Source organism: Lissotriton helveticus, chromosome 5_1 (assembly GCF_964261635.1).
Source record: "Lissotriton helveticus chromosome 5_1, aLisHel1.1, whole genome shotgun sequence".
Lineage (NCBI taxonomy): Eukaryota > Metazoa > Chordata > Amphibia > Caudata > Salamandridae > Lissotriton > Lissotriton helveticus.
The window spans coordinates 253,690,939-253,716,825 of NC_136065.1; the positions used below are offsets into that span (position 1 = coordinate 253,690,939).

General features: G+C 45.6%; 1 protein-coding gene across 2 annotated transcripts in view; it reads right to left on the bottom strand.

Annotated features, from left to right (window-relative positions):
• Positions 1-25,887, bottom strand: part of LOC144754406 (discoidin domain-containing receptor 2-like) — a 436,005-nt gene that overhangs the window by 202,399 nt on the left and 207,719 nt on the right. For both annotated transcript variants that reach the window (XM_078642135.1, XM_078642136.1), the window contains exon 3: positions 15,981-16,039. The gene's annotated coding sequence lies outside the window, so the exon portion shown is untranslated. The remainder of the gene's footprint in view (positions 1-15,980; positions 16,040-25,887) is intronic.

A 25,887-nucleotide genomic window follows, 5' to 3' on the forward strand; every position in this document is an offset into this window, starting at 1 on the left:
AAGACCCTGGTATCAGAGCGCTTTATTGTTGCAAAAGTTTAAATAATTTAAAAGTAAATGAAAAGTGAACACACATGTAGAGGGGTTATGGAATCGCAAGGGGTTCATTATATACCGCGCACATGGGTGGCCGGGAGAACGTAGTTTCACCAAATAACAGTCGGTGGACAAATGTGCAAGGAAATGAAGCACAGCCTACGGGAGATTCCAATGAGTAGTACATGGCTTCGGCTAAAAGTCCATTATTCTTCTGTAACGCTGGTGATCGGATGTAAAAAGGATACAGGTAATGTACTAGCAAAGAGGATTTTAGCTTTTTTTTTAATAGCTCATAGGAAGTGGCTGTTCTTATCTCAGGGTGAAACTCTGCATTAGAATTTTCCTGTCAACAGTTACAGCCCATTTGCATATCCTCAAATAGACAAAACAACATTTGGTTCCAAACAAAACACAAAACTTCCCCTATAATCATAGGCAAATTCCACCTCAATTAATCAGAAGCAAATGCCATCTCAATTAATCAGAACCGAACTCAATTTCAACACACCTCTCCCGAAAAATAACAGCCAATTTCATCTCATTATTACATTAAACGTCGCCTCCTTTTACCCAAACATAATAACGATTGCAGATTACTAATCATAGTTCCTTCGGACCAGAAAAACAATAACACACATTCAGACCCCTAAACAGTAGAGCCAAAACATAAGGCTCATCCCCAAGCCAAACGCTCCCCAACCAAACACAACCAAACTTTACCTCCAAACAATCACATTCCAGACTCATCTTACAATATGCCTAACTTAAAATCCAAATAATGACAGCCCAAGATGTCCACACACAACCACAGCTTCACATAATCTCCACACAGACTATCACCCTCGATTTCCTCCACACAACCCATTTTTATTCACAACATTCACAATTAAACTTCAATCCTCATCGCTTTACCCATACTCACCCCTTTCTAAAATACTCCTAGCCCAACTACGTAGCCACATTTTCACAGACAAACCACCCCCTTTAAATCTTTGCTCAATTTTATTTCTCAAAGTTCACTTTTTGACCTCATGCTCTAACTGACCACAGGGCCACCATCTTCCACCCAACCATGACCGCCACCCCTTCCACTTTGACAGCCTAATTTCACCCTGCACATAACTACAACTATCCCCCGCATCTCACAAACAATCACAGGGATCTTTGGCCCCTCAAATAAACAAGAGCTGAGTTTACCGGCAAATGAACACAGACCAATGTCATCCACTTCAAAGATATCCTAATATGTCACACCAAAAAGCATAGGCAAGTTTACCTCCTCAAGTTCAAGTCTAAATTCATCCCTCCAAAATCCCAGGCCAATTTTTTTCACAATCAACTTCATCTTATTCCATCAACCCATATCTATTCTTCATGTCTCACTTTTTCACCCATCCTTGAGGAACGCTCTCTAACTAACTTTGATTATCATAACTTGTTAAACGGAGATCATGTAATTCCCTCCTCATCAGCATCATTCTCTCTAACGTATCCACTTCCCTTGATCATTCTGAAGTTTCCCTCTTCTGCCAATAAACTTGTACTTCTCTTCAGTCAATCTATGAAGATTGAATCCTTCATAGTTATTACAGCCAACGACGCACTGTAAACAGACCAATTTTCGGTATTCAGTATAATCGATTCCTGTAACAGGATCACAGTGGGCCTTCCCCAATATACATTCACCCCATTTACCAAGGTCCCATACTTCACTAGCAGAGACTTGTATAATCTTCAGAAGCATAATCCTACTTCATACTATTGCCTCGAGGCTGGCTAGCTCTCGGCCAACAACAAAGTCATGTAAACACTACAGAGGCTTCTATTCTAAGAAGCGAATAGAAATTCATGTCCTGCTACAACCCAACTAGAATGTAAGATCTGCTAACCAGAATCTCCTTGTAGCATCCAAGCCACCATTAACCACGTTGAAGTTGCTATCCCTTTACCTTGTATGGCCACTTCGCTGGAGCGGTCTACCACAAAGCATTCAGGCAACCCCATTCCCGTAAAGAATCAAATAAGCACTGAAAGGTCATTCCTACAATTAGAAATACACCAACAGCCACTTGTCAACTTCATTATATAGATTCCTTAATGCCTTATTTGTTATATATGTTTATTTAGATGAGAGTCACGCTATGAAAACAATTTTCATACAAATGGAACATTTAATCCATATCACGTATGATCACTTTGGCATAATGTTAATCGCCATTTCCACATTCTATATATAGCTATTTCTCTTGTAAAACATCTGAGGCTAAAATGTTATGATTGATAAACAAATACAAAAATAAATAAATACATAATATAAATAAAATGGGCAACTTTCATGTCACTTTAACCCAATACTTCACTCCCCGGCATGCTACCCAAGTGCATTACACCTCTGCTGCTGGAGATACACTTTCGAGCACAGCAGGCAAATGCTTATGCCACAAAAGATAATCTGGCATTGTCCATGGCCTATCCAGTGCCAAAAGAAATAACACAAGTTTGTTTTAAAAATACTGTGCCAGAGAGCACAATGATGCCACTGCTCCCACTCCCACATCAGAATATCCATGCTACAAAAAATGGTCCAAGGTGGTTGCTGTCATCAAGTATGGTTAAGTAAGAGCAAACACTCCGCTTCCGGCAAGAAGGAGCTGTCAAACCGCTCCAACTTGCTGAAAGCAGAGGTTTCATCTCTTTCCCTGCCCACAGACATGCGTGCAGGCAACAAGATTAAACTATTGCTCCTGCACGCAGGGAGCTGCATTTCCAGCAGTTCCCTCCATTCAGCAGCGGTGGGGACCTTGGGGGTCTTGAGGCTCCCGCACGGTCCCAAAGCACACTGGGTGCCCTTGGTGGGATCCAGGGCTCCCAAGGAGTCATGGCCAGGCACCAGAAGATTGGGTCCCGGGCTGCAATAGGCATGGGGAGGGAGGACGTGCAGCCTGGCTGCTCCACTGTATGTGGCTGGGCCCCAAGGAATGGGGTCCCCGGGGCCAAAATCAGCCCAGGAAGTGGAGCCACGTGGCTGTCCTCCTCTTCTAATAATTGGCCAGGTCTCCCCGCCCACTTTAGTTGTATGCAAAGGTCTTACTGCCTGTTGCAAGGATGATGAACAGCTTACCAACAGGTCCCCCAATGCGTTTCATGCCAATTTTGGTGATGCTTTCTTGATGCCGAGAAATATGAGGACATCTCTACAAAACAAAGAAGCACTTACTTCACATAGATAAGAGGAAGGACAGTTGTGTGGTGGAGATTTACCTCTTTGTAAGCCTGTTGTCCTCTCTATGGGAGGATTCATGTTAACACAGAACAGACAATGTCACTGGAGACATTTCTTGATGGTCCATTACACAGATGTAATGTAGAATATGCACTGGATATTTACCCAACAATGTAGCAGTTACTAATTAGCCAGAAGAAAATACTCCACTTGAGTAGATAATTTTGGCAAACTGTGGACTCTTGTTGGATAAAAGGACAGGTGCTGTTCCTTTGTAGCCGAGACACTCACACAGCTACTGACACACCCACCCAGACACTTAGATACCCACTCACACACAGGTATTCACAACCCACTGATAGTTACACTCACTCACAGACCCATACATCTACTCACAAACCCACTTAGAGAATAGAGCATCCATTCAGAGACCCACTCAGACACTCACGCACCCAGTTAGACACCTATGCAGCCACTGCCAGACCCATACACATACTCACAAACCCACTGAGACACTCAGGCACTCCCTCACACACCCACTGAGATACTCATGCACCCACTCCATAATCATTCTCAAACATTACAGTGAAGAATTACAAATTAAAAAACCTTAGAAATTTATATAAAAACCAAAGGTTACTGGGACATACAAATTTCACTTCGAAATTGACAACAAGTGCAGAATTACACACGCAACAGCAAGTGCAATGTCCCCTCATTTCACATTGAGCATGGACAGCATAGATGATTCAAGTGCAAGTTGCAACTGCAGGATACATTGTAATCAGGTCTTGCTCTGATAGCCACAATAGGTTTGAATGGATAAGAGATGGACAAAAGCTATGCAAGCTTTCATTAACCAAGTTCAGTAGTGCTGGAATTGTGAGGCATGGGTTGAAAAGCACTGTGCAAGCTTCACGTCCCCCTAATAGAAATACCAGTAAAGGTACAATAAATATTTGCATATGACATCTACACCATAGCTTAAAGCAGTGCAAGCTTCTTTCACATAGGTTGACCAACAGAACATGTCATCTGCCTGTCATGCTTTTCTCTCACAAAGACTAGGAAGGGCCAGTGTTAGTAGGAGGGGGTAGAGGAATACGGCACATTCTCGATTTGGGGCAGGGGAAGGGATAACTGGCAGGACTTATATTTTATATTTTTTCATATTTTCCTGTAGTAAAACAATTGTCGCTCTGCAAAACTGAATATGTCTCTCCTCACACCTTACTCGCTTTAAGATGTCTAAATTTGCCCCTGTCTTTTGCCACATAAGAAAGCTACAAATTGGGAAATTTGAACAAGGCCGAGCTCCTGCCACTTGCTGTGGGAAAAGACCATCAAACAGCCAAATTGTGATGGGCAGACTAGGTTCTGATATAACAGGAGGCCTGGCCCCAAGCCTGGCAAGAGATCCACAACAGAGCCTCCTACACGCCAATTTTATTCACGATCATAAAATTGGCTTGTAATTGGCTGGTCATATCCTCTGCTAATGCACAGGCTGTTTCACTTGATTACCCCGGTCACTGTCCGCAGCATCACTCATAGCCTTAGAATCACTAGCACAGGAGGAATTCCATAAAAGTATCACTGAAAAAAGTAACAAACCTAGAGGCAGGGGGAGTAGGAGACTTACTCTCCATGATGCCAATTCTTTGCTAAAGTCCACTGAAAGCCTCTATTTGTATAGCTGGAATCAATTAGCCTTGCTAACAGCATTAGGCACAAAGCCCAATGCACAGCAATAAAATAACACAGTTACTTAGCTGCACTAATGTTTTCTTAGCGTAAAGCTTAATACTGGTCTCAAACTCACTTCTATGATCCTGAGGCACCTCTTAACATCACTTTAGTATGTTGTGCCATATTACCACTGCACCGCTATATGAGGAAATGTAAAACCAATGGCATAAGATTGTACCCAAAGCAATTGCGAGTGGTTACATGAAGCGTTGGCTCAACCATATCAATTCATTAATTTTTTCAGCTCTTTGGAAGTGGGCCTTGGTTAGGAAAAAGGCAGTACAATTATGCAATTCCACACATGTAAAAACTCCTCCCAAGAAGAAATGGCACATGATCTGCTAAGACAAGTCAAGGCAGTGCTCAGAGGCCTATCCTATCCTAGATCTCAAGCCGTCTCTTTTATTTATATACTTTATGTTATATTTGCAGTGCTTTAACGCTGCATGCATGTGGCAGTGTCCTCTCTCTCTCATTATATATATATAGATATATTCCAACTTCTCCTTGTCGCTGTATCCAGAGCATCTTGCTGCACTTTATGTAATTAAATAAATAACGCTTAAATGGAGGTGAGCTGCGGTATGCTTTTTTCAGCCTTAGGCTAGCACTCCCTAACTGGATATGGCATCTCTCCTAAAGGGATGGAGGGATGTAGGGATGAATGGGTGGATGGAGGGATGGATGGATGGAGGGAGGGATGGATGGATGGAGATATATATATATATATATCCTTTAGGACCGAATGGTCAATATTTCCTTCCCATCAGACCTGGCTGTCAAGATAATAATGTTTTGTGAGCATTGCACTGATGCCCATGTAGCAGCCTGGCAAACATGCAAGGCAGGCACTCCAAGTGATAGTGAGATGATGGCAGCCTTGGCCCTAGTGGAGTGAGCCCTCAATCCTTCCATAGGCTGCTTCTGGGCCAACCCTTAGACCGTGGTGCAGAGTACTATCCACCTATATAAGGGCCTACCTTTCCATTCTTTGCCCCAGAAAACCCCACAAAGAGCTGATCGTCCTTCGTTCTACATCAGTGTAGAAGCTAAGCGGCCTTCTAGGGTCCAGGCGATGGAGTGCCTTCTCCTGTTTAGGTGGGTGAGGTGGGTAAAGAACATAGGAAGAATGATCCTACTCGTGGAGGTCTTTACTACCAGACTCTCAGGAGTAGCATGCTGTGTCAGGAGGGCAGTCTGTGTACAGGTGGGCAGAAACAGTGTTTATCCCAAGTGTCCATGAGGGGGTCAGTCAGGGTTTTCTTGAGTGGCAATAAGGGTTCAAATGAGGACTATCTGGTTTGTAACACTTCCATGAGGATGTTGATTTTTACCTTAACGAATGGCAACTGGAAACCTTCTATGACCATGGCAAATGAAGCAAACTCTTCTGTGGAATGCCATGGGTGGGAAACCAGCCCTGTGTCAGGGGAAGCGTCCAGCTAAGTGGGCTTTTGTAGGTCGAGAATAAAATGGCATCATTAGACTGCAGGAAGAATTCACCCTAACTACTACCATCACCATCCTCACCAAAAGCTGGCTGGCTCTGGTCAGAGTCCAATTGGAACCGACTGAAGCACTGGGGGGAGGGCAGCTCCTAGGCAAAGGCACTGTCTTAGACCTGGGTGCATTCGGACTGTGTCAGAATGGGGCTTTGACGGAGGTCAAGCCGAATTCCGTTCAGAGTCAGACATGAGAGTAAGATCAACATCCTCCACCTGCAGCATTGGTGCTGGAGTGGCAGGAACCAGCATGGATCGTGGTGCCGGGTGTGGAGTCGACTCTGAAGTTAGAGCTGAACCCGAAGCGGGTTCAAGAGGTACAAACTTCACCAACAACAGCCTCTCTGGCTGCAACCAGAGTGGATACCCACATGGACCCACTGGGCCCAAGCTATACCTCAGGGAGCTAGAATGGTGCAAACAATGCAGAGAATGGCTTTCTTAAATGTCTCAATCTATTGTGGCATCACCATTGGACCGGGGAACTTGGGGTACATCGAGATCAGCTGCTGAATCGGCTGCTAGGTAAGTGACCAGGAGCAAGACCACAGGGTAGCTTAAACCTCTTGTGCTTCTTTTAAATGTTGGACTTACCAAAAGACTTTGATCGCAATGATGACCTGTTGTGGGACCAACCCCAAGAGTGGGAACAGGTATGTGTCCATGACTTTAGTCAGGAGCTGCCCTTAAGTGACTTCCTGCAGTGATTGGTGACATACAGCTTGGCTTTCCATTCCTGGATCACCTTCAGGTGCATCAGGGAACACGCATCGTATGACTCGGAGTCGTGGTACACCAGATTCCCTATGCAGGGATCTGTCACAGACATATTTTTACAACAGTCTCTACAATGTGCTTGGTTAGCACCTATATATGGCTCCAGCTGTCACTTCTAGAGTGGAGTGGTGGGATATACTGAAAATAATCCATATTCAGTCTAGTGCCTAGGGATATTTTAAAGGTGAGGAATCTGTGGTTAGACATATCCATCAGAATACGTGTGTCTTGTGCAGAAATATTACTGTAGTACAAGAACCAAAATTCATTGTGATATGGGGTTTCTAGATGGCGACATGTTCATGCACACCATGTTACCTTCTAGGCTTTACCTCTTCAAATCTTCGATTTCATGTGTCTTTGTCCAATTGCCTTTAATTTATATGAACCTGGAATGCAACTACTTAGAAGCAATATATTAAGGGAAAACCCAGAAATGTTAAGTGGATTCCCATATAACATGGAGTCCTCTGGTAACCTTATGAAGGAAGACATCAGCTTCACCTCTGAATTAAATCCCACAGTCGGACAGTCAAGCATCTCTAGAAAAGGTTCATCATCAAGGCCATTCATGCAGGACAATTTGTTTAATTAAGTAAATATCACCACGAGAGACACTGCAAGATTTTCTCTAGAGTGGGGCGTGATATCAACTGGTGGTAGATATCCATTCATAAATGTTTGTTAATTATGATATTTCCTGTCTTTCAATCCCTGCCTTGACTCTGTCACGTATGAACACTTGTGTTGTGGCTAGTACATTACAATGGACAAATCTGGAAGTGCCCATAAACTGTGTTTACTTGTGGTTGTTCTCAAGTTACGAGTTCACTTTTGATTGTTTTGCTGAATGTTACAGGAAATGTTTTGCACTCTAGGAGAATTTGATCTAGTGTGGCCTCTATCAGGTCCCTGATCCTGATTGTGTACTCCTTGTTGTTTCACAGTGGTGACCTCTACTGTATGGAATTTATTCATGCTTTCACCTTGTGTACAGTACTCGGAACCCCGCAAAGGTCATGTTCGCACTTTATAAGACGTTACAAATAAATACATAAATAAATAAACAAATAAGGGTGGAGAACGTAGCTGCACCCCATGTCATCCCACACAAACTGCTTTATTTCTGTTACCATTAGCCTTGAAATTCTACATGTGGTAAACAGGCAGAGGTAATTCAGGATATAAAATGTTGAATAGTGCATGTTTTACACCATTAAGCAATCTAAATGCTTTTTTCCAATTTTGAAACCTTCACCTGCATGAGTCCTTCCTCCCGTCAATCATTCTTTTTCGTCAACAATGTTCACTTCAACATTTGGACTTTGATAGGTCCACCCTCTTCCAGTTTTTCTTGCAGGATAAGTGAATTTAACTTCTTACGTTTTATTTCATGGGTGAAACCCCCAGCCATAGTGTGGTTTGTTTTGCCCTCCTACCTATTTTTTCAGAACAACATCATGGGGGTTATAGCTTAAATATACTCTGTGCAATGTATTTTTAAGTGAGAATTATGGTTTATCCTACTAACTTAAGTTCTGAATACAAACCGGTAACCTGTTTCAGATTTATATGTGTTTCTAATGTTCATGCCAGCTACTTCCATCAGTTTACGGGAAACTAAAGAAACCAGCAAATACTTCTAGTAACATGGAGCCCATCGGCAAGCACACATATAAAATCAACTACCCACCCGCACTCACCAAAAAAGCCGCTAAACGCTTTAAACACAACTTCCTGAGGTCCCACCCTGAAACCCCCTTTGTTGACACCTACTTCTCTCCGGTCAATGGATCCCTGAACATCGATATCATCTTTCACACCTCTCGCAGAGCTCAATGGAGAAAAACGTTCCTCACCCTACTCACTGTCTCCACCACCAGGAAATCCGCGCATAGCTTAACTCTCTCCATCACACCATCCCAACTCTTCCTAGGCAGAACTACCATTACGATCTACAATAACGGGATTGTCCTAATTCAATCCACAGACAGGAACTTGGAACTACTAGACAACCTGTTCCCCACTTTCAAAGAGAACCTCTCCAACCATCATACTTCCACTCACATCCCCTCCAGTAACATCACCCCGGACTTCACAGCCCCCACCGACAACGCTTCTAACCTAGCTCAGCACCAGAACGACATGCACATCACCACTTCCCCCACCACACCAGTCAATCACCCACCGTCTGTAACCACCCCACACTCCGCGATCACAGACACAATTAGCTCCCCATCTTACACTAGCCGCCCCCACACCTCCGTCCCGGGGACCCCCACCCATAACACTCCCACTCCTCCTCTCCCCCCAGACCCCGCCCACAACCCCCCTAACCTAGCTCAGCGCCAGAACGACACACATAGCGACAATTCCCACACTCTGTCCCCCCCTTCTCTCAGCCCCCACTCCCACACACGAACTAACCATGCAGACCACATCACCTCTACCATCTTAACTCCCCCTCCCCATGACAGGACCATCTACAACCCTAGCTCCCCCCCATTCTCAGCCCTCACTACCCTTCAGGCTCCCCCATCACCACCATCATACACTCCACTTCCACCCGCTCTCTCCGCCTACCACGAATTCCTTCCTCTACGCCACCAACCTCCGCCGTACTCCATCCACTCTCATCACCCCCTTACCCCCCCTCCTCCCTAACACCATCCCGTACGATGACATCACGGAGCCCTGCATGAACACCAACCCTCCACCCCACCCGCACGATAAGTCCCAGGTCAGCCACCCACTCATGACTTCCACCCCCAGCACAAACACTTATCCCACGCTGGACAAAATTATGGCCTCCCTCCTACAACTCAAAGAAGAAATTCACACCATCAAAGAAGACATGCACACCATAAAAGAGCTACTCACCACACCCCCTAGACTCACCTCACTCACCACCACCCCCCCTCTCAATTTGCTCTCCTCCCGTCCCGATGACGAGCCTAAGCTACGTCCCTCACACAGGACCGCGATCCATGCCCACAATCGCAACAACCGCACCCGCCGTTCTCACTGGACCGCGATCCCTGCCCACAATCGCAACAACCGCCCCCGTCGCACATGCAACCCTCTTTCAGATCTCGACACTCTCTCCCTCCTCCGCTCCTACGACCCTGCACCCCTAAACCTCACAACCACCTCGACCTCGCACCACCCCATTCCCACATTACTCTCAAATCCCCATAGACCCTCCACTCTAAACAACAGAATATCCGTCCCGAATAACCTTAGAAAAGTCCCCCTCTCTCTAGTTCCCTCCTCCTCCCCTGACACACCCCGTCTCAAATGCTCTCTCCTAAACTGTAGGTCGGCTTCTAGACACTCCTCCGCCATCGCTGACCTCATCTTATCATTGGACCTTGACCTAATCTTCCTGACTGAAACCTGGCTAACCGAATCTTCTACACCTATAATGGACATTCTGGTTCCCCCCAACTACCACATTATTAGGCTTGACAGGTCTGGCAAGATAGGCGGCGGAATCGCATGCATATACAGGAACAGCCTTTCTGTGCTGAAAGTCTCCGAGCCTTCCCTACCCTCTCCAACTTGCTATGAATACATTTGCCTCGATATCATCAGTGATGGCAAACCGATATGCTCTCTTCATGGCATTTACCACCCACCTAGAGACAACCTCCTCTTCGCCCAACAAATGATGGACTTGATTTCAACCAATGCCGGACGACAGCTCACCCAAATATACCTTGGTGACTTCAACCTCCATTGGAACGATCCCAATGATGCGGTGGTTAATAGTTTCAAAAGCTTCCTCAGCGCCCTCGATCTCACGCAATTATCCAACAGCCCGACCCACGAGAAAGGTTCTATCCTCGACCTTATCATCGCCAGAGAGGACGCTGCTCAACTTGAGTCTATCCAACCCTGTGACTGGTCAGACCATCATACTGTCACATTCTTCATCAATGAAAAAGTCAAACTCAACCCGGTTCAACCCTCCAGAACTAAAGTCTGGAAAAGAGACCTGAAAAAACTCAACCCAGTCTCCCTACCCCCGAACAGTCGCGACATCCTACTCCCGCCCACGGGAGCTACAGATGTACAATCCCTGACTGACCACTATCTCAACGCCATGACCTCAATAATCAATGAGGCTGCTCCTATGCAGCTAAAAAGAGTCTCCGCTAAAATCTCCAATCCATGGTACGACGGGAGTCTCAATGAAGATAGACGAGCCATGCGAATGGCAGAGCGCACCTGGAGGGCAGCTCCCTCTGCACTGCACCTGAAAACCCAGAAGAAAAAGAGAAACGCCTACTTCAGGAAAATAAAGCGCTCAAAAGCAAACTTCTTCAGCCTCCAGCTCGACCAAGCAAAAAACCGCCCAAGAAAACTGTTTGAGTTCATCAGAACACAAACCAAGGAACAACCCCAACCTCTCAGTACATTGCATGAATCACCCTCCTCTGAAGACTTCGCCGCTTTCTTTACCCAAAAAACTGACAACATAAAGAGTGATCTCCGCGCTGACGCAAGACTCCACACCACACTCAACTGCATAACACCCACCGGACCTAAAAACAATGCTACATGGTCAACCTTTGAAACCTACTCCGAAGAAGAAATAGGCAAACTGCTCAGCACCCTGAAACCTTCCAATCACCTCACGGATCCCCTCCCTGCTAACGCTGTCAAAGATTTCATCCCACTACTCCTTCCACTCTGGACTAAGATTATCAACAGCTCACTCCAAGAAGGAACCATCCCTGACTCCCTTAAAGTTGGACAAGTCACCCCTCTGCTAAAGAAACCTACTGCCGACCCATCCGACCTAAACAACTACCGTCCCATTACCAATATTCCCACTCTCGCCAAATTATTGGAAAAATGCGCTCAACTACAACTGACTAAACACATTGATCTGTTTGATCTCCTTAACCTTCATCAATCAGGCTTCCGAGCAGGTCACAGCACCGAAACTGCTATGACTCACATAATCGACGACGCCCTTCAAATCCTAGATCAAGGGGATACCTGCCTCCTCATCCTTCTTGATCTCTCTTCAGCGTTCGACACTGTTAAACATGAGAAATTACTCGATCTGTTGAACACAAGAATGGGTCTTTCCGGGACTGTTCTCAAGTGGTTCACCTCCTTTCTACACAACAGGTCACAGAAATTCAAGAGCAACAACCTGATGTCCTCTCCAATACCTGTTTCGTTAGGTGTCCCCCAAGGATCCTCCCTTTCACCAACATTGTTCAACTTAGTTATGGAACCTCTCACCACCTTGCTTCAAGCATCCAATGTACTTTTTCACATGTACGCAGATGACACTCAACTATATCTCAAATTACAATCCCTCAATGACATCGTACTCCTGAACTCTACGATCAGAAGCACCCAATCCTGGCTTGCTGATAATCATCTCAAACTCAATGCTCTGAAAACAGAATTCCTGCTGATCTCACCTCCAGCTAAGATCTCTACCACTCAAACCTGGCTTAAACAGCTAACTGCACTCAATGTCCAACCCACCATAGTGGATTCAGCGAAATCCCTAGGCATAACTCTTGACTCCAATCTCAACATGCAGCACCATATCAGCAAGGTTACTAAGGGAGCGAACTTCCAAATCAATACCCTAAGGAAACTTAAACCCTTCCTACCAGCCAAAGACTTCCAAACTGCAGTACAAGCACTGGTCATCCCGCGATCTGAATACGGCAGCACCGCCCTCTGCGGTCTCCCGTTAACCACTACTGCACCCCTAAGAGCCTCTCTAAACGCTGCAGCGAGACTCATCACTGGATCCAAAAAGCACTCTCATATCTCTCCTGACCTGAAATCACTAGACTGGCTGCCTTTTGAAGCCAGAATACATCTGAAAATCGCCTGCATGACACACAAGGCTCTACACCTGAGCTCTCCCGGATACCTCACTCAGAAGCTGTCAATCTCTGGCGGCTCTAGAAACACCAGAGGCACAAACAATCTTCTGCTAAAACCTCGAAGATTCCGGAAGGAAAAAACTTATAAACGCTCTTTCTCAGGAATGGCACCCAGGATCTGGAACTCACTCCCTCCTGAAACTAGGCTCATCTCCTCCACTACACTTTTTAAGAAAGAAGTGAAAGCTATTTTTATGGCCAAATACACCTGACCTATGAGCATGGATCTATAAAGACTCTACACAGACCTGTATTATTATGTTCGAACTCTATGACTATGTATTTCACCTGTATTATTGACGCTACTGACCAGCTATGCACACTTTTAACTGTTATATTTTTATTATTGATTTGCTGTACTAATTTGCTCCCTCACGTACCTACCCCTCCCACTTATTATGTTTAAATTCACTCGCTTTTTGGTATTCCCGGCTTTGTAAAGCGCTCTGATATCTGCAAAGATCTTGTTCGCGCTATATAAAACTTTCAAAATAAATAAATAAATAGTAGATGCTTTCAATGTAGAAATGTGCTGCCAATTGTGTATTTATGTATTGCATAGTCACATCATGGGTTTTTCTTCTTAAAATGTCATTAACAGGCCCAACCCAGCTTCCTGGGCTCTATATTTTGTTGACATCTCTGTCATCAGTGATGTTTAGTCAAAGAATTAAACACTGGGCTTTCTAAATGGAAGCAGTAATCTGTACAAAACTTGTGACCATTTCCAGCTTATGTCGGACTATAAGAAAGCTTCCACTCCTGCCAAAAGCAATCCTGTGCTCAACACACATTATTTAGAGGGGCAATATTTGTATACACTATAGATGGGTTGCAGCTTGTATCACCCAATGAATGCAATGTATTTAATGCATGTGATTTATGTCTTCATATGGCGTGCAATACATGCTATCATAATGTTATACACAGCACCTAAAAGCAAGAAATACAACCCAGCCACCCAAACGTAAACACCAGAGACTACTACCTTATCACACACACCCATTTGGCTTCATATATACCATTTAGTTTGTATTAGCGCCAGGACACCTCTGGGTAGCAGCGCGCTATAGAAATGTCAAAAATAAATAAATAAATAAATATTATCTAACTTACTTATAGCAGTAGCACTTAACCATCAACAATGCACATTATTCAATCATGCACAGATATAATTATAAAGCACTATTACAAAGCAGAACACGTTACACAGACTGCCAAACACATGCATGAGTAAAATACAGCACCAAAGACGTACAAGACAGCAAAGTGCTCCCAATCCATCAACTCATGATGCTCACCACACAAACATACATCTCGGAACGAATCAGAACAAGCTAGCTTAAACACACCACAACCGCATTCCCACAACAATGAATGAGAGCTTTACCATCTTCTAGTGCTGTAATTCTGGAGACGTCTGACCCAGCCAAGCAATGCAAAATCCTTTACTGGCCCACTGAATGAAAGCCCTTTGGCACACACATCTATACCCACAGTGCACAATGTGCATCCTTTATGGAATCAGACTCATCCAGTTTTTCACATTACCTAACATGAACCATTATTAAGAATACACTAGACAAATCAATCTTTAGTAGCCAAACAAAACTGACGACAGAGCACCAGATTCCAGTGTTATGGTGCCATGCAGTCGGTAGAAGCACACTTTACAAATGGTTGCAACGCAAAATCACACAGCACATATAACATAGCCTAGAACAACAAAATGACCGCGACTGGCATACAATGAATGCGTTAAAGTGAATGCGATGTATGTCCTTCCATGGCACATAACAATTGTTGTTTATATTCTTGCAGTGACTGCAATGCATGATCTCACACTCAATACGTTAAATGAATGCTTAACCTTAAATGGCGCGGGACCTAGGTCATTCAAGCTACTGAACGCCACACAACAAATGCCTTACATGTTGGGGCACTGGACATAGCACATGGGAGTGATAGTCAATGAAAGAGGATCGTTCCTTCACATGACACAAATCAAACACTCCTTGTCTTTGCATGGATTACAATGAATGTAGGGCACCTGCTAACATGGTATACAACGTGTTCAGGCTCGTACTTTCATTTGCAACAAAAAGTCCCATTTGGCCAGCTCAACAACTTACACTGTCCCGATGTAGTGACCGCTCCTTTCTATAAAGGATGGTGTGCTGCAAGCGTTCTTGTCGCTCAGAAGACAATCCCTAACAAGAACACTACTAGAATAGAGGTTAAATCAAGGCAAATCTTCTTGCAACCCTTATCGCTGGGCAGTTTTCACTGCAAACCTTCCTAGGGAGACCCACACATTATCCTTATCATTGGGCAGTTCCAACTTACTAGACAGACCTACTGATGCAGCCACATACAAGAGTTTAAACCAAGTCAAAGGTTCCTAGCACTCTAGCATTATCACTGTGAGTCTTACTAGAAAGACTTACAGATTACTCATACCTTAGGCAGGTTCTCGCTGTGAGCCGTACTAGACAGACCCCGCAGCGACCATCTCTCAAAGTCCACCAACCAACCACCTCAAGCAAGAAACATGGGGGCTTTCCAGCATGCTTTCCGTCTCCGCGAGGTGCCTGCAGCTAACCTTACGGTAATGATCAACAGACAGCTGGTCATTGGTGCAAGCGATCACCAGTGCTGTAACAAATCCATCTAAAATAGTTTCTGAAAACCAGCACAAAAAAAAGCCAAGCTTCCTACAAATTCTTAGGATTTTACATGTGTATGTTTTTCAGAATGTCCACCTACCTCAAACAGTCACCGACCCAATCCGTGGCTGAGAACACGCAGACGGCAAAGCTTCTGGCCTGCACGGATAAATGAAAAAGAACAATTTTAGTATGCGCCCACCCAATGAGAGGCAGTGAGCCATTACCGAGCAATCACATCTGTGCATTAGGAAGGCAGAAACGCCAATGATGCCTTGTGGGGCGGAGCTGGCACGCTCAGACACTTAATGGCCTTATGGGGCTCAGGAGAAGGTGGCGGTAACATGTAGGACATGGGAGGTTTGCAGTGGGGGTGGAAAGGTCTGGCACCGTTCCAGAGACCATACAATTAGAACTGCAATTAAGGAAGGGAAGCACAATGACAGGGAATTAGAACCATGATAATAGAAATATCAAACATGAATAGCGTAGGATGGGAACCACCCCCGGGCGCAACTGCAGTGCTCATAGTTTTAAAGGCTGAAAGCATTCTTAATAGTCATGTATTTTAAGAAGATGCTTCTTATTACGTGAATGTGGCTCCAACACAGCTGGTCACTTGTAAATATGTAATTCATGTGCCAGTCAGGTTATCTACTGATGGGGGTACAAAAGGGGGTGGTGATGGACGGAGCATCTGAATCAATCAAACACTCACACCCAGTCAAAAGAGTTTAGACATGGCTATATTGCATATAGCCATGTCTGAAATGGGGTGGCTGAGTGGGCTAAAGAATGGTGATGGATTAAACCCAGATCTGTTGACTGGGGGTGAGTGTTTGATTGACTCAAACGCTCCGTCCATCATCCCCTTTTGTATCGCTTTGTTCGCCCTAAGAGTGGCAGGGTATGCTCAGACGTGAGTCCCTTGCTCACTTGGCCACTGGATTCAAGATAGCCTGGCTGATGAGGATTATGAATCCGAAACCGGTCCCAGGATGCTTGTTTCCGGTCCATGGAAGACATGGCTTGGCAGTTCGGGCTGCACTGTTCCCATGAGGCACAGGGTCAGACTGATTTGCATATAGCCATGTCTGAAATGGGGTGGCTGAGTGGGCTAAAGAATGGTGATGGATTAAACCCAGATCTGTTGACTGGGGGTGAGTGTTTGATTGACTCAAACGCTCCGTCCATCATCCCCTTTTGTATCGCTTTGTTCGCCCTAAGAGTGGCAGGGTATGCTCAGACGTGAGTCCCTTGCTCACTTGGCCACTGGATTCAAGATAGCCTGGCTGATGAGGATTATGAATCCGAAACCGGTCCCAGGATGCTTGTTTCCGGTCCATGGAAGACATGGCTTGGCAGTTCGGGCTGCACTGTTCCCATGAGGCACAGGGTCAGACTGATTTGCATATAGCCATGTCTGAAATGGGGTGGCTGAGTGGGCTAAAGAATGGTGATGGATTAAACCCAGATCTGTTGACTGGGGGTGAGTGTTTGATTGACTCAAACGCTCCGCCCATCATCCCCTTTTGTATCGCTTTGTTCGCCCTAAGAGTGGCAGGGTATGCTCAGACGTGAGTCCCTTGCTCACTTGGCCACTGGATTCAAGATAGCCTGGCTGATGAGGATTATGAATCCGAAACCGGTCCCAGGATGCTTGTTTCCGGTCCATGGAAGACATGGCTTGGCAGTTCGGGCTGCACTGTTCCCATGAGGCACATGGTCAGACTGATTTGCATATAGCCATGTCTGAAATGGGGTGGCTGAGTGGGCTAAAGAATGGTGATGGATTAAACCCAGATCTGTTGACTGGGGGTGAGTGTTTGATTGACTCAAACGCTCCGTCCATCATCCCCTTTTGTATCGCTTTGTTCGCCCTAAGAGTGGCAGGGTATGCTCAGACGTGAGTCCCTTGCTCACTTGGCCACTGGATTCAAGATAGCCTGGCTGATGAGGATTATGAATCCGAAACCGGTCCCAGGATGCTTGTTTCCGGTCCATGGAAGACATGGCTTGGCAGTTCGGGCTGCACTGTTCCCATGAGGCACAGGGTCAGACTGATTTGCATATAGCCATGTCTGAAATGGGGTGGCTGAGTGGGCTAAAGAATGGTGACGGATTAAACCCAGATCTGTTGACTGGGGGTGAGTGTTTGATTGACTCAAACGCTCCGTCCATCATCCCCTTTTGTATCGCTTTGTTCGCCCTAAGAGTGGCAGGGTATGCTCAGAAGTGAGTCCCTTGCTCACTTGGCCACTGGATTCAAGATAGCCTGGCTGATGAGGATTATGAATCCGAAACCGGTCCCAGGATGCTTGTTTCCGGTCCATGGAAGACATGGCTTGGCAGTTCGGGCTGCACTGTTCCCATGAGGCACAGGGTCAGACTGATTTGCATATAGCCATGTCTGAAATGGGGTGGCTGAGTGGGCTAAAGAATGGTGATGGATTAAACCCAGATCTGTTGACTGGGGGTGAGTGTTTGATTGACTCAAACGCTCCGTCCATCATCCCCTTTTGTATCGCTTTGTTCGCCCTAAGAGTGGCAGGGTATGCTCAGACGTGAGTCCCTTGCTCACTTGGCCACTGGATTCAAGATAGCCTGGCTGATGAGGATTATGAATCCGAAACCGGTCCCAGGATGCTTGTTTCCGGTCCATGGAAGACATGGCTTGGCAGTTCGGGCTGCACTGTTCCCATGAGGCACAGGGTCAGACTGATTTGCATATAGCCATGTCTGAAATGGGGTGGCTGAGTGGGCTAAAGAATGGTGATGGATTAAACCCAGATCTGTTGACTGGGGGTGAGTGTTTGATTGACTCAAACGCTCCGCCCATCATCCCCTTTTGTATCGCTTTGTTCGCCCTAAGAGTGGCAGGGTATGCTCAGACGTGAGTCCCTTGCTCACTTGGCCACTGGATTCAAGATAGCCTGGCTGATGAGGATTATGAATCCGAAACCGGTCCCAGGATGCTTGTTTCCGGTCCATGGAAGACATGGCTTGGCAGTTCGGGCTGCACTGTTCCCATGAGGCACATGGTCAGACTGATTTGCATATAGCCATGTCTGAAATGGGGTGGCTGAGTGGGCTAAAGAATGGTGATGGATTAAACCCAGATCTGTTGACTGGGGGTGAGTGTTTGATTGACTCAAACGCTCCGTCCATCATCCCCTTTTGTATCGCTTTGTTCGCCCTAAGAGTGGCAGGGTATGCTCAGACGTGAGTCCCTTGCTCACTTGGCCACTGGATTCAAGATAGCCTGGCTGATGAGGATTATGAATCCGAAACCGGTCCCAGGATGCTTGTTTCCGGTCCATGGAAGACATGGCTTGGCAGTTCGGGCTGCACTGTTCCCATGAGGCACAGGGTCAGACTGATTTGCATATAGCCATGTCTGAAATGGGGTGGCTGAGTGGGCTAAAGAATGGTGACGGATTAAACCCAGATCTGTTGACTGGGGGTGAGTGTTTGATTGACTCAAACGCTCCGTCCATCATCCCCTTTTGTATCGCTTTGTTCGCCCTAAGAGTGGCAGGGTATGCTCAGAAGTGAGTCCCTTGCTCACTTGGCCACTGGATTCAAGATAGCCTGGCTGATGAGGATTATGAATCCGAAACCGGTCCCAGGATGCTTGTTTCCGGTCCATGGAAGACATGGCTTGGCAGTTCGGGCTGCACTGTTCCCATGAGGCACAGGGTCAGACTGATTTGCATATAGCCATGTCTGAAATGGGGTGGCTGAGTGGGCTAAAGAATGGTGATGGATTAAACCCAGATCTGTTGACTGGGGGTGAGTGTTTGATTGACTCAAACGCTCCGTCCATCATCCCCTTTTGTATCGCTAGGTTATCTACTGAGCCACAAGTCAGGTATGCAAATAAAATGTAACAGGTTGCAAAGCCCTGCAATAACAAGAGTATATTGCATCAATGTTATCCACAAGAGTAAACAGTCCCAAAACACATACCTCAAAAAGCATGACAACAGAAAATGAAATACAGCGACTTTGCCTCAAAAACTCAACTCCCTAGGAAAGCTCTTAGAAGCAGGAACTTCACATACTTACTGAAGATCAGCCAGGATGTGGTAAACCTTAACACCTGAACACTCCGGAGGTGTAATCTTGGCCATGCATATCTTATTGGTGGGACCAATAGCAGCGAGGGTTGCAAGCTCTACTAAATACAAGTACCTCCGGATATTCTAAGCTTGCCACTCAGATAAGAAAGATGCCCACAGCTGGAGTGTGCACCAAACAGCAAGCACTTAACTTTGTGACTCCTGGAAATGGTAGTCACTGGGGCTGGCCTCTGCAGCACCTGGGAATTATGCCCAAACATCCATAAACCCATGAGCAGCACACCACAAAAGGCAAGGCAGCTTTCAAGGGACACGGGGAAGCTTGGGGGAGGTGAAATGAAAAGCTGGAGTTAATTTCCCAGAGCACTTTTGCAAATGTAGTTTCAGGGGAGATTTGGATACAGAAGCATGGTTGGTGATTCAAAGAAAACTGACCATGCATTAAAAATGGTTAACAATGCATTAATGGCGAATACTGAATGCCTCATCTGGAAAAAGATGGTCAACAGCAAAAGTCTGAAATTGGCGTGTGTTGGATCCAACATTAGTTAAAAGCCAACATCCACTCCTCATTGAACATAACCCTATCTATATTTATGTCCGCTTTTGTACATTACAGACTATCATGGGCGGGTCCGTTTATGGACAGGGTTCCCTGCACTAATATGCTTCATAAATAGGGCTTCACTAGATGTCGCTTTAGTAAGGAGTTTGTTTGAGCTTGTGGAAAATCATGTATGTTGCCTTTACTAGGTAAGTATTCTAGTTGGCTCTTTGAAGCACTTGCTTCAAGAAAATGGACAGAGAGAAAGAGAGAAGAGAAAGAGAGTCAGAGAGAGAGAGAGAGAGAGAGAGAGAGAGAGAGAGAGAGAGAGGGAGAGGGAAAGAGGGGGAGACATAGGGACCAGGTGAGAGAGAGAGGAGAAAGATCAAGTGAAAGAGCAGGAGGAGGAAAAAAGAGGGATTTGAGAAGAGTGGAGTAGGCGTATGTGTGTGCATGTGTTATATGTGTGCATGGATGTGCGCACACAGAGATCTAGAAAGAGCACTTGAGTGGGGCAGGAGCTGTCTTGATGAGTTGGATGAGAGGTCTTAGGTTGAAGTATTGCAGGTGGGCTCCGTGATTCCACAAAGTTTCAAGGAACTTGAAGGAAATAACATTTAAACTGGCCTGGCACTGGGAAAGGTACGACAGTCGAGAGAAAACTGTGAATGGGGAGCCGAGCGTTTACTTCACCTTCTCAGAAAACAACAATCTATGAGTTAAAATGCGAGGTCACTTTTCACGAAGGTTTTCACCAATGTGAACTAAGTACTGACTGAAACAAGATCTGAAATATTTACACGACACATATATTTAGATACGGGCATTCACAGTTAATTTCCCATCCATGGAGCGAGTGGTTCCCCAACTGGAAAGACATGAACTGGGAGTGTTATGGTTGACTTTATAGCAAGCTTCATGCTAAATCCAGATGAACTCCCTGGCACACGTGAGCCAGAGAGGCACTGTTTGATCAGTGAGGACTTAATATAAGAGCTAGGAGGGTCGGCGCAAAGTCGAGATGTAAGGACGATAGCGGCAGCGATCCCAGAAGGCTACTTGAGACCAGTGGCAAAACGCTGTGAAGGTCACAGACCATCTACGGAGATAGCATCACTAAACGAATAGTTTCAGGTTTAAATAAGCAATCGCAATGCCAATAAGTCTGGCTTTAAAGGAGTGAAGTAGAAGGGGAATGGATATTTATGCGTGGGGAAGTAAGGAACTGTAGAATATTATTATTGTAGGTAAAACGGTCAGGTGACAGTTGCACTGTCAACCAGACCTAAAAATCCATGTAAGTTAATGACTGCCCTCCTCCCATCTGTGATGCTGCCAGAAAAAAACATTGTAAATTATCTAGTTATTTAAAACACTTTTATAGCATTACAATGTCATTTGGGTGCCCCTGAAAGTTCAAGTTCAGGTAGCAGGATAAATAAACAAAATGACCATAGGTGTGTGAAGAGAAATCGCTTTTTTGAGGAGGTACACAGCTTCGGCCCAATCAAAACATGTACTCCTGACTGCTATCATTAGGGTGGAGTTAAAGACTCTCTTCAATGATGCTCACATTATTGTCTGGCGGCAGATGCACTGTCAGATGAAGCCATAAAAATAAGTTTTTGCTAGAGACCAGAATCCATATGTCTGCACCATTTTTAGCTGCATTTTTAAATCAATTGGAGCTGCTCCACTGTAGCAAGAAGGACCCCAGTAATGCTTTATATAGGCTCTCTACGAGCCTGTATGCATGCATGCAGTTCTACGCTGAGGGCTGGTGGCATCTTAAGATATTGCAGACATTTACAGAAGCATATGATCCACTCTTGGCCGCCTCTCTCCTTCCTGTAGCACAGAGGTTGAGCTTTCAGTGCCACCAGTTGGTCACATTCGGTTCTTACAGCCTGCTGGGCTGAGTGAGTGACAGGGGCTGTGAGCTGAGTAGCTGTGGGTGTACTTGTGTGTAGCATTTGACTATGAAAAGCAGTCACTTCCTTGTTCCTCACTGGGTCATCCATTTCTGAGGCTCTCCCACTCTATTCACTTGCAAGAACGCTGCTCCTTCTCAAGGAACCATGTGGATAGATTCCTTGGCACTGCTTGGTGGACTCCTGTGCCTGCCCAGAGTTTCTTACTGGCCTCAAAAAGGAATCCAATCCGAAGGATTCAACAGGGGTTACATTTCTGGTGAATGACTCAAATTCTTATTTGTCTCAATGCTTAGTGTTGATAAAAGATCTCAATTCCGGTCCTATAAAGGATTAGAATTGGAACTAACGTGAACCCCACAGTGGTGGTTTCAGCTTCATGCAAGATTCCCCATAATGCTAAGGCGGTCTCACTCCTTCCCCATGAGTCAGCAAGAACCTACAGACATCTCCAGGCCTTGCATTGGCATCGACGCTGGCAGCACAGTGAAGGCCGTGCAGCAGAAGATCCTTGATCTCTGGTTCCAGATATTGGTGGAGCCACACGGGTCATCAGCTCCTAGGCAGAGGATCAGGGCACTGATGAATTACCATGGACTTGGCACACTCTGGTCCCTAATTTCAGAGACCACCCAGAGGTTGCATTTCCTCTCAGATGGCCAGAAAAGTTTGGGGTACATCACTCTTGCAAAGCAGGCTAAAGCATTTAGCAATTGGCGAAACACCGAGAATAGGCCCTTCTTCCGAAAATGCATTACCACAGTATTCAGGGCTTTGTCAGTAAAGATGGTGAATATCCCACAGTGGCATGGTTACCACTGGTAGCGTCGGCATCTTTACCTTGCTGTTTATTGGCAGCTTGCGGCTACTGGTATCTGTTAGCAGACATCACCATGAGACATTACCGGTAGTGATTAAATGTAGCCAAAAGGCCAAAATGGCATAATTACTGAACAATCTTAACAATCTTACCAATCATCTGCATTTCTGAAGTGTTTAAATAATGGCCTTGGTGAAAGCACATCAACCTTTACAGCCAACTGGATCACCCTGAAGGTTTCCGGAGCATCGCCCGGTCAGACTGCTCGCCCCGTGACCGAGACCAAATACTCAGCAGCCACAGTGGGAGGCGGTCAGGATTCAAACTTGGTAAACCACGAAAGCAAACAAAGAACTGCGAGTGGAGCCTGAAAGTTGAATGATTGCTTTTGTTGGATCCTGCTTACATCCACCCGGAGAGGTTTCAACGCTGAACTGTCTTTGGACGCATGCTATTTTTTATCTGATGCTCGGTCAGAAGGGTATTGCCAAACCTGAAACATTTCCAGTCACATAAATATAACTTTTTTCTTTTACTGCTGTTTCTTGAATTGTCCTCCACCAAGGCAACATTCACTAATTTGTGCTTTTCAGCCATCTTCCTCTCACCTCTGCCTAGCTTAACGGAGCTAGATTCCCAACATTCAGATTTTAAAATATATAGTAACATTCAATCTAAACCGTCTGGAGTGCCCTCTGACAGTTAAGTACTTGTAACTTAACAGAAGTCACATCAGCCACCCTTCCAAAGCACGCCTTGTTTTCTGCTTGAGCCGCCAAATGAGAACTGCCGGAAGCCCAACTCCCTGATGACCCGCCCCACTGCTTCAAAGGATAAAAGAATTCTTGCAGAGAACATCTGGCCACACCCACCTTCAGTTGTTGCTGTTGGAAGATACTCTTTGTTATTATCATCCAATGGGAGTAGGTGTGTACTCGATTCCCTACAGAGTCCACTGTACAGAAAACCCTTTCTTGGCATGTAAAGGACCCTGCACTGGCTGTATGAGACAGGACACCCCCCCCTTCATCACCCCCCCCCTCCCAACAATACCCCGGTGCAGCTTTTAGGGGGAGAATTCACCATCTATCCAGCCTGGCGACCAGCTCTGAGGAAGGCACACAATTGTCTTGTAGACACAATATAACCCCCTCCCCTCACCCAAAATGCGGATACAGCAGAGCAACTCACTCATACCTGGTATAATGGGGGCTGCAATGAACGCATTATCAAGGCCTCTTTTAGCTCCAAATCCGGCCCTGGTTGGAAAGAGGATCACTTCGATCCAATGTTGTGATCGGTGGATTACACAAGGTCATGGTAACTGGAATGATGCGCTATTGGTGCCGCAGCATTTTCAGCAAGGTAATGGATTTTCTGCATTTGCTACACAATACACCTGCTGCATGATTTGCAAATTTGACAAAAAAAATCCTGTCTCAGACTGATTATAAATTACTAGAAAACTCAGTGACATGTCGCGCAGTGGAAGGCCCTTCACAAAATGTACTGGTCACCTTTCATTTGCCTCTTGCTGTATTTGAGCGTTGAACTGTTAGTAATGAGGTGAAACTTTTGCCCAGTGTTAAACATTTATAAAAAAGAAATAATGCATAATGCGTCGCATTACGCCATATCATTTTCCTTTTCTTGCCGCATAATTTGGTCCTCCCCTGCCGCATAATTCCATAATAAGCCCTGCACAAGAGTATCGCTAGCTCGTGCGCTACCCACTGAGCTATTTTGCTAGATTACCTTCGCACCTTCCCAACACAGATGGCTAAATTTGAAGAATAACAACCACAACGTGTCTTGCTCCTGCTAAGCTTCTTCGACGATTTTTTAATTCTCTCTGAATTTCCTCCTCGTCGGCCGCTCGACCACAAAACATCAACACGGCGCACGGGCAGCTCGAGGGATGAACTCACCTTAAAAGCCCGGCCTGTGGTTTTCCTGGCAACAGATCTGTTTGTCTTTTCGAACCCGAGGGACTGGGGGTATTTCGTTGCTCACTGAGCTCCTCTCCAGCTGGCTGGGCACGGAGACGACAAATCACCCTTCCCTGGGGGTGCGGGCACATTTCACTCCTCGGCCTCTGCGCGCGCCTCGTGAGGTCATTGAAAAGTTATGGACCGGACAGTGAGCGCGTGTTTGCTTACTTCGTTCCATTTCACAAGGGGTGCCATGTTTTCTCTCCTGGTTTATCATTTAACAAACCAGTGCATTCTGGGAGTACAGGAATAAATCTGAGGCATCTTCAGCAAAGCGATTTTTTATTTACTTTCCATTGCCCTGGCAACGTATCCGCCTGCAGGTGATGACCTTGGATGCTGAAAAGAAAAGCCTTGCTCGAGAACTTGTCCTCATAGCACTTGGAAGGTGGGTTCACTTCAAATGAAATATTGGAAATAAAAGGTCAGACAATAAAAGGTTGAAAAACTAAATTTGGAGATAAACGTTCGCATAGTGGTTACCTGGCGACCGTATCCACAGTTAACAAACATATTTCAGTAGTGTTTATATAGCGCTTCTGTAGTTCGCCGAAACACATTTTTGGATAGATACTACACAACACTATGTAGTGTGTGTGGCTGGCAGAGTATTTGTTGTGATCCTACATAAGAAGCACT